Source organism: Melozone crissalis, unplaced genomic scaffold, assembly GCF_028551555.1.
Source record: "Melozone crissalis strain CALT ecotype California unplaced genomic scaffold, PUWL_Pcris_2 ptg000005l_1, whole genome shotgun sequence".
NCBI classification, from domain to species: Eukaryota; Metazoa; Chordata; class Aves; order Passeriformes; family Passerellidae; genus Melozone; species Melozone crissalis.
Genome location: NW_026535783.1, coordinates 34,522,606 through 34,537,205, shown reverse-complemented (window position 1 = coordinate 34,537,205; position 14,600 = coordinate 34,522,606).

Here is a 14,600-nt window from a genome sequence, read left to right as displayed (position 1 = left end):
AACTACCTCTTAAAATCTATTTATTTTTCTTTCAGTGGGGAAATTAATTTACTTGATAAATACTTTTTGACTTCAAAAACATAAAAATGAAATCATGAAGGAGGTATTTTATTTTTCAAAATAGTGAAATTCAGGCAAACGATATTTTAAAATGATTTTCATACTACTCTGATTTACACTAGGTGAATAAACTGTTTTTTAATTCTTGGTAAAAATATTTAATTTATTTTAGATTTCTATTGCTAGATAAAAGAGTAAATATATTATTGTATGAACATATGTTAATCCAAAATAATTAGTTGCTACTGGATTTCCATAAAAAAAACAAACTTACTGTCAATGTCTACAGAACAAAAAAACTTAACCAAAGGCAACTCCAAATCTGATTTGCTGAATTATCATCTTTAGGTACTCTATGCAAGGTTTAGTTATACCTGTAATTTCTTTTTTATACCTCAGTTTGCTTTCAGTTTTTCTTTCATAGTTGACATATTTGTTGATTCTCTATCTCCTTCTGTGCTCCATTCTGTTTTGAACTTTCTTTTGATAGTGAGAAGCCTTTGGGATTTTGTTATTGCAATATACCTTCCTCAGATAGTCTCCTTTGTCTAGGTTTTCCTTTTCTACAAAGTAGAGATATATTGAAGAGATATTAAGGAATTAACCTCAGAAAGGTCTAAATTAAACTAGGTGTATTTTAGTCTTAAATCCTAGGCCTGATATCAAACTATAACACACTTCAGAATGGAACTGAAATGCAACAGAAATTTTGCAGATTTGGGCTGTTTCATGTTTTCAGATGTTGCAGATAAAATACAGTAGGAAAATAATGTTATATAATAAGCTTTGTAAAACAAAAATAAAAAGTAAAAGGAACAATACTGGTTCCATGAGGACAGAGTTAATTTTTACAGTAGCTATGAGGATGCAGAGTCTGGCCAAGAAGTTATTCTATACAACTGCGGGTCAATTGCCAGTGATGGGGGTACGGGACTCTTGCTTGTGAGAAGAAGGATGCTCCTTACAGGGGGAGAAAGCAAGACAGACAGTATTGTTGCAGATTTCTCATGTAAATTGTTTCATTGCCTTATACTTTCTGTTGTGGTAACACCACTGTGTTTAGAGACCTATAGAGTAATTCTCCTGAGTGCATTCAGCAAGGCAAAAAGAGGCAGCGGTATCTCTCAGGGAAAAATCATCTGGTAACACAGGCAATCCATTCAATAACGTTCAAGAGAGCCAATCTATTTTTTTGGAGGCAAGAGGCAAAGATCATTAGGATTCCAATTTTTTTAATGGAACTAGGTCTTGGGCAAAAAACTGTTCTATTTGAAGTTTTGGGAAGAGTTAAGCTAATGTGACTTCCCTGAGGACCTTTTCTATGAATAGAGAAGAGTAGACAGGCTAAAGTCTTCATTGGAAAGTACCATTACAGTTAAATGGCATTGAAAGGTGCCATTGATTATATTTTGTCCAGTTGCCTCCAGTTGTTCTCCCTTCCAACATGCATTGAATTTTTGTTGTTGTTGCTGTTACTGTTGTTTTTGTGTTTCGTGTTTTGGTTGTGGAGCTTTTATTATTCATGAAAAAAGTGCAACTGTTAAAGCTTAAGATAAGTGGGAAGCTTTGTTAATTGTGCCCCAAATATTTTCCACAAAAAATATTAAGGTCTGAGACTGAGGATTACACTGAGGTGGATTACAACTCTGTGGTTTTGAAAGTTGGTGTTTTCAGATTAAAATTGGTATGAAAATTCAAACTGTGGCTGGAGAGTATGTGAATGTGTCCACAAATGTTCAATTAAGTTATTATTTATATGATTATTAAGAGCTTAAGGAAGTGTGGGACAGGATGTGCTTTAGAATAAAGCTTGAGTATGGCAGGAATGTGTGGTTATGTTTCCTGCAGAGGAACATATGAATGGAGGTTATAGATTTTCTAGGGCAATGATGGATGAGAAATGCATCATTCAGGTGAGTCATGGCATACCATACCATGGCAATTTGAACCTTTGCTGTAAAAAAGCTGCTTTACTGTGTTTGCTCAACTTGTCTGTTGGTGCAGAAACCATCAGCAAGTTTAATTTAAACAGTACTTAATGTTCCTCTCTACAGCCTCAGTTTTCAGCTATGTGACAGATGCTTTCCATGCATTGTCTGGACAACAGTGTACTCCTGATAGAAATATGCTTTAATTATTTTTTTCCCCATAAACTTATATTCTTTTATAAGTAGGCTCAGATTTACTTTGACACTCTTTAGAATAAATATCATGTTTAGAGTATGAAATATTGTCAAGGGAGAATTCTGTTTAAAATTTTCTCTCTCTTTCCAGCTAAATGTATTTAAAATCTAGATGTATATGAAAGTAATACTGAATTATGTCTTTAGTAATACTTGCATTTAGTTCACTATGCTTTTCATGCATTTTCATGCATGTTTTACATGTCTCAAAGGAGTTAATAAAATGTGAACCATCAAATTCCAAACAATATGCCATAAAGAATATAAACATACAAAATCTATAATTCTATGTGTTTATGCACACGTGTGGTTCCCAAGGAACCAACAGCAAAACAACCAAAAACCAAACTAAAATATTGCCCAAAATCCCAGCCTTTTTATTTTTACTTACACTAAATGATAATCAGTTCTGTTGAAAAGGATCAAAACCAAGAAAAGTTGTGAGGAAAAACAAAAAGTCCCCTCCAAAGGTTTATAAAGGACATTTTACAATTGATATTTTAGCTGTAAGTCTTTTGAAATTACAAAGCATGAGACAATACATCAAAGAGAAAGTTATTACAGAAATAAATACCAAAGAGGTAGAGACAATGTATAGATTTTATTTGGGCTTTCAAGAACTAGAATTTAAGTTATAATACTTTTCCTGATTAGTGTAATTTAAGAAAAATTGTACAAATGTGAATGCAGTACATTATACATTTTATGCACTGAATAACAGTAAACTTTTTCATTTGAGAAAATGAAAATAAAATGCAGTTAAATTAGATTTCTAATTTAGGATTTCACAATGGCATGATCAGACAAACTCTCAAGAATCCTGAACATTAGATTACCATGATAAAATAGACATTGCAAAAATTATTTCTACAAGTATATAATTTTTCCTGATTTACTTCTGTTGAACTGAGCCAACTTTTTCATCCTGACTCTCGGAATCCATACTTAGAGTTTTATGCTAGATTCATCCCTGTCCTATATGAGACTTACTGGCAGGTATGCATTCATCATCAGGTATACTTGCCTAGCTCTAGTAACCCTTCTGTACTCAAACACAAACACAGGAAACATGTTTTCTCAAGTCAGTTATTTACTGCAACATAAACACAGAGAATTAATTGCAAAAACGGAATGTGAATACAAGCCAGAGTGCAAAAAAGAACCAAGCTGGATGTGCTTTGACCCAGCTGAAAGGCCTTGATTAAGGCCCATTAGATGGAAGTTCATTAATAGCTCAGTCAGTCAGGTAAGATCTCAAAACCATGGCTAGTACCACTAGAATAACGCTATAAAGAGTACTACAAGTACTTTAAAAATTTATATATTAATATCTGCACTTTGCAGATATACTAACTCAGTCAGTGTGTCCTCAAGTGTTTTATAAATTACTTATTTTTAGCCCATTGACAAGTATTTCATTTCAACTTTTTTATTTTGGTCTTAAAATATTTTTAATGTGTCCGCTTTATGTATTTTGTAGATATTTAGTTTCTGAGTAGTCTGGGCCAACATACTTGCAATATCATTTTCTGAACTGACTTATTTTGTTGTCTTGTTTAGCACTGTGCATTTTTCACTCCGTAATTTTATTCCCTGGGCACCAGGACCACTCTCCCAGATTTTTTCTCATTCATTTGCATTAGTTCTTTGAGATTATTATCATTCTCCATTCGTTTCATGCTGTTTATAAGAAAAAACTCTACAGGGCTTTATTTTCTCTGCAGTGCATGCACAGAAGTCCCATTATTGTTAATGGAAGTTTCATGTGCCCATTAAATTGTAGAATCAGTACAAAAAGAAGGGAACTGTAATTGGCCTATCTTTTTTTGCAACATGGAAGCCTCTAGCTCATTATCTCTAAACTAAAAAAAATCCGTATTTTAATGTCTATCGACTAACTTTAAATATCACTACTGATAGTAATTCTGCTGTCTGTGTTGGCAGTTTTCTTCAGTGTTTATGGGAGAAAGTGAGGAACAGTGATAAGGTGTTTAAAATTAAATTTACATCCAGTTTGGGAGGTTTGTGAATGTGTCATATGTAATATGTATAAGATCTCAGAGTTCTAAAAGATTTTTTTTTTTGATGCTGGATATCACTGGTTCATGCACAGTGCTGATAAAAAGGATACTACCTGCTCTTTGAGACTGCTTGAACATTTGTTCTTACCCAGTTTTCTGAAATCATTGTCCTTGTTGCAAGTTCCTGCATGTAAATGAGTTGTACATTTTGCAAATAGTCAGTATTGAATATTCTGAATTATGGTTTTTACAAGTAGAGGACACTAGCGCAAACCTTACTTTTAGTAGATAGTGGTTGTTTAACTGAAATATGTTTAAGTAGAATGAGTAATATAAAGTTATAGTATTGTGATTTATTGTGTTGTTTTCTTCGCTTTGAGTGCTTAGCATGAGTAGATAGATTTCCTGAAATCTTGGGCCCCAAGCTGTGAACATACGCTTAGATGTGTTTTCAGCTGGAAGAGAGTTTTCTTAGTAATTTTCCTGGTAGCTGGTACAGTGCTGTGTGCAGTCTTTAGTATAACCAGAATACTGATAACACACTGATGTTTTTTGTTTTTGAAAAGCAATATTTAACATAAGTCTAGGGTTGCAGCAGCAAGCAAGTACTCTTAAAGTCCAAACCAGAAGGGAAAGGTGCTGGAGCCATCAGCTAAACGTGCGACTTGACAAGAACTGTTAACATGTACAAAGAGGATGATTTCAATAAGGTGCTAGAATATTCTCCCTAAAAATCACCACTGGACCAGGAGGCTCTGGCAAGGCATGTTGAGACCATGTGAGGGGAGAGTACAATTGCTTAGGGCTTTCTTCATTTGAAATCCCTCCCCAGATGTATTGATCTCAAGCTGACCTGCTAATGAACCACACTATTAAATTTTTACTTTTACGAATGTGACAACTGAGACTTTGCTATGGGAAACAGAGGATTGAACCTGAAAAAGGAGAAAGAGCTCCAGAGAGTGAGTATGTGTGTAACACATGAGTTGACAGGAGCACCCTTCAGCTCACTGAAGCCATCCTCTGCAAATGGTCTCAGAAGTTCAAGTCTTTCATGGTGAGTATGTGGGTGCTTGAGCGGTATGAGAATGCTCAGGCATTCTGCATTAGGAATGGAGAATTCTCCTAATGGAGAATGGCTTCTCCATGAGGATTTGGCTATTCCACTCTGACGCTGGTGAAGTGGGCATAGCATAAACAAAAACATAAAACAGACTCTTGGAGATCAAATTGTTTTCTGAAGATATATTAAGTATTAGCTGTATTAGCAGCTTAAATTTTATAATATTTGGCTTTCAGAGAAGGGTGTATGAAATAATTAAATGGGAAAAATCAGAAAAGGCAGGTAATTCACCTTTTGCGCAGAGACAAAGCAGTTTCTCTGTCTTAAAGCACATAAATTACATGAAATTATCATGTAGCATCACTTGTGGATTTGTTGACTCTCTTTGGAGCCAAGAGCCTTGCAGAAGTACCTGGATACGTTGGGGCACTGGGTAATTATCAGCGGCATGAAATTAAACAAGAACAAATCCAGATTCTGCCCCTGGCATGCAGTAAGGCTGGGCACGAGTATAAGCTGGGAGAGGAGCGTGTGTGGAGCAGCCTGCCAAAGGGCTCTGGGGGTGCTGGCGGGCAGCAGCTCAGGGTGAGCCAGCAGTGTGTGCCCGGGCAGCCAGGAGGGCAAACCCCATCCCGGGGGGCAGCAGACACAGCATCACCAGCTGGGATTGGGATCATCCTGCTGGATTCGGCCCTGGTGCCCTCACCCTGAGTCCTGTGTGCAGGGCTGGGCCCCACGCTCTGAGAAGGGTGGGAAGGAGGTCCTGGAATGGTCCGGAGGAGGACAACAGAGCTGGTGGAAGGCAGCAAACATGGGAAGGTTCAAGGCTGCATCAGGGGAAGATCAGGCTAGCCGCTGGTAAACATTTATTTTCTTCAAGGGTGGTCAAACACCTGCACAGACTTTTTAGAAAGGTTGTTGGTGTCTTGTGCCTGTCAGGGCCTTCAAAGTAGGCCTGTGGACCATGTGCTTAATGCCAAAATTTAACTTTTATTCAGTACCAAATTGACTGAGGAATTGGATTAGGTGATCATCCTAGTCCCTGTCAGTTGAATAATTGTATTCCATCCATTAATTTTGGAAATGTTCTTCTGACACCTTTACAAAATATAAAAAATATAATCTGGAACTAGAGATACAGAATTATGAATATATGATAATATATTTGATTTATATCCTTGAAGTGTTGGATAAATTTGAGTCAGAACCTTTGAGGGTATCATCTATGACTCTATGTCTAATAAATAAGTTAGACATAATATAGTATACTCTGTGTATATGAGATAAATAAGCCTATAATATACATTACTGTCTTCTTTTATTTCTAGACATTCCTTATATTTCAGGAAGACTTTCTGTTCGCATAAGAGTTCTACCTCCTTGCTTGCCACAGGGGGAGAAACCACATAGGTGCTACCTGAAGCCAAACAGCATCTAGAAAGTAATTTATTCCAAGTCTCCAATAAGGCCTAGAGTGAAAAGTGTTCTCTGTGAATGCCTGAAGATGGTCTTGCACAATTATTTTGTTTTGGTTTGGTTTGGTTTTTGTTTTTAAGGTGTGATGTTGACCTATTGATCTTTAACAGTGCTTAAGAGCAGTTGCTAAGACCAGAGTGATTTCTCTGCTTGTTTCTGAGTTCTCCAAGTGAGCTACACCCTCTAGCTTAAAGGCTGGAAGAGCACCTAATGTGCATATTTTCCTGAAATGCACAAAATCATTTTCATCAGAAAGACAGCAAGCATCCCTCTTCAGGAATTATCTATATCCCTTCTTTAATTTAGTACTGAGACATGAATCCAAGAAGAGTATAATCAGTTTTCTGAATCCTGCTTCCAAAATTTGCCTGGAATTTAGATTTGACAGTATTTTAGGAAGAATATCAATATTTAATGAATCAAGAAACACAGTTAGAAGAAGTCTTCTGACCACAATAATCTTGATATTTTTTTTTCAGGAATATATTTTGTAGGATATGCAGTGACAATTTTCTTCATTTGAACCTTCTTGTTTTCTGAAGACATTTGAACCTTCTTGTCTCCTGAAGAAATAATTAGGTGAATATTTTATTATGCTATTGTTTTTAAAAAAATGCATTAGCATCTTAGAAGAAGATGCTGAGTCTGTTCTGATACTTTCAAACTTAGCTGTAGGTATCTGCTCTTAAAGAGCAGATTCAATTCCTACTAGGAAAAGCATGCAAAGTTTGTCATGTAAAACCAAAATGAAAATCAAACAAATAAAGCATTGCATGCAGTGATGGAGGATAGAAAATAGTTGATTTAGAACTGTTGATTTTGCTGTGAAGTATTTCAGCTTTTATCTGATAGCTATAACATAGCAGAAAACACAGAAGTCATCAGCTGTGGAAAAGAGAATGGACAAAAAAATCCACACCTTTCTTTTCTGTAAAATTTGTGCAGACAGTCCAAAAAAACTCTTAAGGTAAAATAAGGTGTTTTGTCTTCTTGTAAGTCCAGGCTTTCTATTCACTTGAGGAAAAAGACCGTCACATGGAAAAACAGATTTCCAAGGTTACTGCCAAAGAATAGGCAGGACTATATAATTTCCTTAGGGAACCAATTTCTTCATGTTTAATTTTCCACAAAAACTTCAGCACTTGCTAGTGGGAATGCTGATTGAATTAAATTTTAATCTTGGGTAGTTGTATGTTGGCCAGAACCAACTCTCTCTTTGTTTTTTGATTTTGCAATTTAAACCTTATGCAGTGCTGGTTACATAAATCATAGAATTGCAACAATAACATTAGAGCTCTGCAATTAATAAGCACAGGTCCAAGCCTGAGCGTTCATCATTGGAGGGTTACATGGGGAGGAGGAAGTGCATGCTGCGCTGCGGCTTGAGTGGTTCCACCTAAAGAGTACCGACAATTTCATGAAAAGTTCATGAACAGATAAAGACTAAGTTGTTAGCTGCATGAATAGAAATGAATTATTCATCCACCTTTGTAACAGAAAGCTGGCAACTGTGTTAGTCAAGACACTGAGAACACATTTGCAGATGCTATTTTAAAATCAGGGCTGGAGGTTTCCATAAAAACTGCATTGATTCTTCTTGCACAAAAAATATATATACAGGACTTAATTTAATTTAATTTCACATCCTATCTTTAACCTCTGTAATTATATTGTCTAATAAATTAGACAGCTGCAAGCTTGAGATCTGACTTAATGCTGTATTTTCTACCAATAGATTGGTCAGGCAAAATATGATTTGGCATATATGCATGTTTTGCCTTTGGCATCAAACTGCATTGCAGTTCTTGTTGTTTGCCTTGATGTATATCACCTCCACATCTAGGAAAATGAAGAGCTACACTTTAGCTGCAGATTAAAAAACCCTGCAGGTTAAACAATGGAAAAAGTCATTCTCCAAGCTAGTGTAGAAGACAGAACACAAGATGTCTACTCATAGTAAATAAACAAAAAGGTCTTATAGGAGCATTCAGCTGCTCATAGAAGCTCTTAAATTTGATAGAAATTGTTATGTCCAGACCATGTTCTGTAAAAAACTATTTATTGAATGACTATTTACACATGATAAGCAAAGAGAAGAAGGAAGAATGGAGACATAGGGATATGGAACTGAAGGAGGTAATGAAAGAATAGGTATAAAAAAAGTGAGTGAACAAAGTGATGAAAGGCTCAGGTGTAACACAACAAAGCCTGCAGGGAGGGAAAGAAAGGGATGACTTTGATGAACCCATTTACTCATTTACTCACTGAAGAAAAGAATGCCTGGGAGAGTGGAAAAATCTAGGGGAGAGGACAGCAACCCCTAACAATGGGTATACACAAGTTATAAAAATTATTAGGTGGTAAGAATTCAACAGTGTAAAAGTGGTTCCATGAGATTTTGGACTCTGATGGATCAGAGAGTTTTGACCTTGTACAGGGATAATACACTTTACTCTGATAAATTCGGTGAGAAATAAGAAGATAGGAAAATGTATGCATGCAGTAAGAAACAAATGATTGCTTGAAGAAATGCCAGATGTAAGGAAGGCACTTTTATAAAAACAGATATTATTTTACTTTTTGCACTGCATTATTGATTGCCCCATGTTTGAGATTTTCAGAGTTTTTTGGAATTTTTTTTTTGTGCTGAAATACCTATGTTACAGTGCTACTGAATTATTTCCTCTTGAGATGTGGGCCCACTTTACCAGGGAAGACTGCATGAAAAGATACAATGAGCACAGCTACATTAGACGTCAGCAGTATTTAGGCAAGAAACTGAACAATTTTTTTGTGGCAAAGAAAGCCACAAAGTTGTCAGCCATAGCATATCTGTTTAGAGGAATTCTTTTGCCACAAAATTATAGTTCATTTAAGGAACGTAGGCAGGCAAGGATCAGAGGCAGAGTGATCTCACTCACAGGGACAAATTTCTACAGATCCTCAACAGTTACATGACTTGGGAACTTAGAGAAAAATATCATAACAAGAATATCTCAATTTCATTACTCACTTTTTTTCCCATTGATTGCTTTTACAGATCTTGCGATGTTATGGCACTTGGAAATTGTATCTATAGTTGTTTTCTGGGAAAAAATATTACATCACTGTAACTGCTAATTGATAAACTCTGACTTTTTTCTTTACTAGATTTATCTTAACCCTCATGAAATGTAAGAGACTTGACAGTTTTATTTTTACTTAATCATTATTTCCTGTCTCTGTTGAGCACAAAATTTTTCCATTTATATTTCATTTTATAGTAGTTTTCTTTTAATGTTTTAAAATATCACTGTTCATACATAATAAATATATTATCTCCCCTTTGGAAATTTATCAGTTATTTATCTATGCACTTCTTGGCAAAGTCAGTTATTTGTTATAATTAATATTTTAATAATTCAGAAAGGACATAGATTCATAAATTATATGTTAGCAGCATACAAGCACCAAATAATATTGAATCAGTAAAGTCTTCTAAAGTGTGTCATCACCATTACTACCCATTTTGACTGTTTATATTATTATGGTTAAAAAATGGGAATGTTTTATGAGGCTGAAATCTATGATTATAGTAATGGTTTTGTAAAATAGGCTTTTGGGATAGCAATTACTTTCTATTAGATGTAAAAAAAAAAAAAATGAACCAAAAACCAGTACAACAAAATTGGTATTTTGTAGCTATTTTCTTCAGTTGTTCATTGGAAAATATATTGTAACATATATTTCATGATTTAAAGTAACCTCATGTTGAATATCTAAGTTGTGCATGCTTATAGAGGGGAGACAAGAGCTCAGAATAAAATTTATAGGAGTCTGAAAGCGAGAAAGAGTCAAAGATCCTCTTCCACATCTCCTTTAAACCCAATACCTCCAGCCACATGTAGTCTCAGAGTAAGGGAATACTGGACCAGGAGGAGATGGTGAATACCGTGTCCCACAAGGCCACTGGCCCTTATTGTACAAGACGTAACTTTTGTCAGAGATGCAAAATATTTTTTTAAGTGTGGAAAATGTTAAAAAGTACATTTAATTGTATTTTTAAAACAATAGTATATTCTATTCTATTTTTAATAAGATATTTGAGTGTCATTGTATTCTAATGAAAAATTATAAATTCACTCATGGGGGACATTTTAAGGAATAACACTGTTTCTTTAGTGCTCATCTTTCACTGACAGTAGTTTGTCAGAGCTCATTTTTCATGTTTGTGCATGTGTGCCCTTAACACAACTCAGGAGACCGTGGTTAGGACTGGTCAAGAGAAGTGTTCAGATAATAGCTGCCAGTGGAGATTAAACAAAAAAGAGACTTCTTCAAGGATCTGGTGATGACTACTTTTTTAAACTTGAGCCTTAACCTCTTTTGAAAATGTATCCCTTCTGTTCATATTTTAATAACAGAAAGAAATACTAGATCAGAGTTTTAATTGTATATTTTAATCCCTCTTTTAAGAATGTAACTCACGCTGTATGTTTGCAGAAGAATGTTCAAGATCTTGCATTAGAGGTACACTCCTGCCACAGACTTTAGGCCTGAAAGATTTCTTGCCTCTGCAAATCACTGTCAAATCTTTTGAACATAGCAGAAGTCATAATACCTTTTAAAATCAAAGTAGTATTTACCTGGGATGTTTTACTTTCTGCTCTCTGTTTGTCAGTCCCTGTCAACCCCAGAACATCTTGCCACAGCAGAGTTTATTATAAACACAGTTTATTTTGTGTGAATAAACACATTCTTTTAATTTTCAAATGGTAATTCACCATTTGAAAGGTGAATTCAAGGTCCTCTCCAGGCCTCTAAGCCTAGTTCACTAAAGGAACCTTAAACCACAGGAAATACTCTTGTTCCTTCAACCCTGTTGATAAAATGTCTTCTGTGTTGTAAAGACCAGGTGTCTTTTTTTATTTGAAACTTCTCACATGTATAGTGATAGGAATAGCAGTAGGATAGTAATCAAGTAACTGTGATTTTCATGGAGAGTAATAGCATTGATTTATAAATAAAAGGTAGCTGAATAGGATTATAATGATGAACTTTTAAAATTTCTTAATGTTAATTACCAGAATACTCAAAGGCTTATCCACAAAATTAGCAATTGGGATTATGTCCTAAACTTTTGTCTTATAATATGAGAAGATCACTGCCTTTTAGTGCAGTATTTCTGTCAAATTCCTAAGTACTACCAAGCACTTTGGGAACAAATTACAGCTATAGAAATATATAAAATAGTCCAATACAAAGCAGAATTTGCAAATAGTCCAGTATTTAGCTGTCTTGAGCAGGGTGAGATGATCATTTATTTATTTATCTTCCTATCTCAGGGAAATGCATTTTATACATTATCTTTGTGTTGTGTGTGAAATATTGCGGGGGGATGTATGTATAGCAACAGTTACTATTTTATTCCTGCCATTACTGGTTGCAGTGTTTCCTAAAGCCTTACCATCATATATTCAGGAATGGCCTTGGACTATTTGTCTAAATCAGGACAAGCCTTACCAACATCTGCGAAAATCTTGCACTCTTATGCTACCTAATGATGAGTGTGGACTTGAGCACAGACAAGACAAAACAAACGGTGCCAGACAGAATTTCCAGTTCAATATTTACAGTGTGCATGAGTTTTCTAACTCTGTATATCTGTCACATGTATCTGGATGTTAAAGAGGACATAAGGGACTGTACTTGCTGTTCAGGAAAATTGAGTTCAGGAAATGAAGCTTTCTTAAACATTCCAATAGCTTTGTACCTGCTCTACATATTACCAAATTTATTTATATATTTCACATTCTGAGGATTTCCATACCTAATTTAACTTTCCGCATATATTTGAGAGAGAGAGAAACTGCCTAAAAAAGTTCAGTTCCTTGTACCAATCTCTGAGAGATGTAGGAGACAGTTTCTGCAGTTTTAATCACCTTAAGAGCAGCATGTATTAATCCTCAGGGGAATATTTTCTGTTTATCAAGATTTTGTAGTGATAATATGAGTTCTACTGGCTTTACAGTGAATAGGTGTTACCAGGTGTTACTCTATATTCAGCTTGAGATATTTCAAAAGTCTGAATAACTTATTACCAAAGGATTTATACACAAGCACAATGCACAATACACAATCTTGTAATGATCTTACAGCAATCTACAATACTTAATCAACCTCCATTGGACCATGCAATTCAGCTTCAAGAGTTTATCCATCACTTCATTTTTATCCTAGCTGAAAACCCATGGCAGGCACACCTATACTGGAACATATTGAACATATTCCAAGATTGTGTCTTTGCCTCTCTTTACCCTTTGCAGCAGCCTTGACTCCTAGATGCTGTGTCACCACAAGTTTCAGTTGCACTAGAATATTGCAAAGCTAGCAGCCTAATGATGTTTTGCTCAGTACATTCATGAGACTGCCGGAATCTTTTTTGGTTTTCTCATTTCAAAAAGCAAGCTTCTAAAAGAAATTCTATGTCAAAGCCTAATGTGGAAATTCTTCTGTGGGACAGCTTTCTCCATCCTCTTGCATATATTAAAAATGGTTGATTTGAGTCCTGTTGGCTGATTTATCATGCTTACTTTGATTGCTGTGGAAATATGTTTTGAACCAAAGCTGTCATGATTTTATGGGAACTGACAGGCCACTGCTTATGTGTCATGAGAAACAAGAACTTCTCCTTGGTTGATATACTTGAAATAAGATTATTGTATCCCAAAGAATACTGGTTTTGCCCTTTTTTCCCCAATCTTATTTCCCATTATTAGAAATCCCAAATATAAGTATTGAAATTCTTAGTTGTTCACATTCCAATTATGTACTATGGGCTGTAAAGACACTATTATGGAAGGTTTATACCTACCTCTCTGGATAGAATATATATGTCTATTTTGTAGATATATTTTATAAATATATATGTTAAATACAGTATACCCTATATTAATTAATTTTACTTAGACCACCTAAATTTTGCAATATTCATATAAAAAGTGTATGCATGTGTGTATAGATATACAAATATATTTTTAAAAATAATTTAGAAATTATTTAAACTGTGACCTGTGACCTCAAATTTTCCAAGCTTGTCAAATTTGAGTTTCTATAGTTTTTATAACAATCCTGATTTCCTTTTGAAGAGAGGTTTTAACAGAAACTTTTAAATGGTTGAGAAAGAGCTGGTGCAACTGGAATATTTGTATAAGGCTGAGGAAATAAGGAATGAAAATTTGGACTGAATCACATCTCTAATTGACTTGAAAAGAAGAACTTAACCCATTGTAAAACTGCAATGGTATAAATGGAAATCTATTGGACTGATTTTTGAGGAACTTTATGTAGCGCTGTCAGTTCAAAACTCAATCAAACACACTGTTCAATGATAAGGTCATTAACTGACCAATACTTTCACTTAAAGGATAGAATCTACAGATTTTTGCAGTGCATTTTGTGACTTTAAAGATTGCACTTTAAAGATTCACAATATTTGGTATTGTGAATCTACAATATGCATTATGAATCGCTCAAATCTTGCTTTTTCACTGGTAATGAAAAATTTATCTGGATGACTTCCATGAATGCTAATGGAACTCCACTTTCATAATACCTACTGTAGATAGCCCTGGGATTTGGCAGAGTTAATATGAAATAGTCAATTTGCATGGTGTACCTGATTTAAATCACAAAGTCTCGTGGTGGTGGTGGTGGTGCTGGGGTGCTGCAGGTTTGGCCTCAATGAGAAGGCACCCAGATCTGATCTGTATCATACACAGCAGTCTGTAATGGACCTGTTGAAGCGCACAGCTGAGC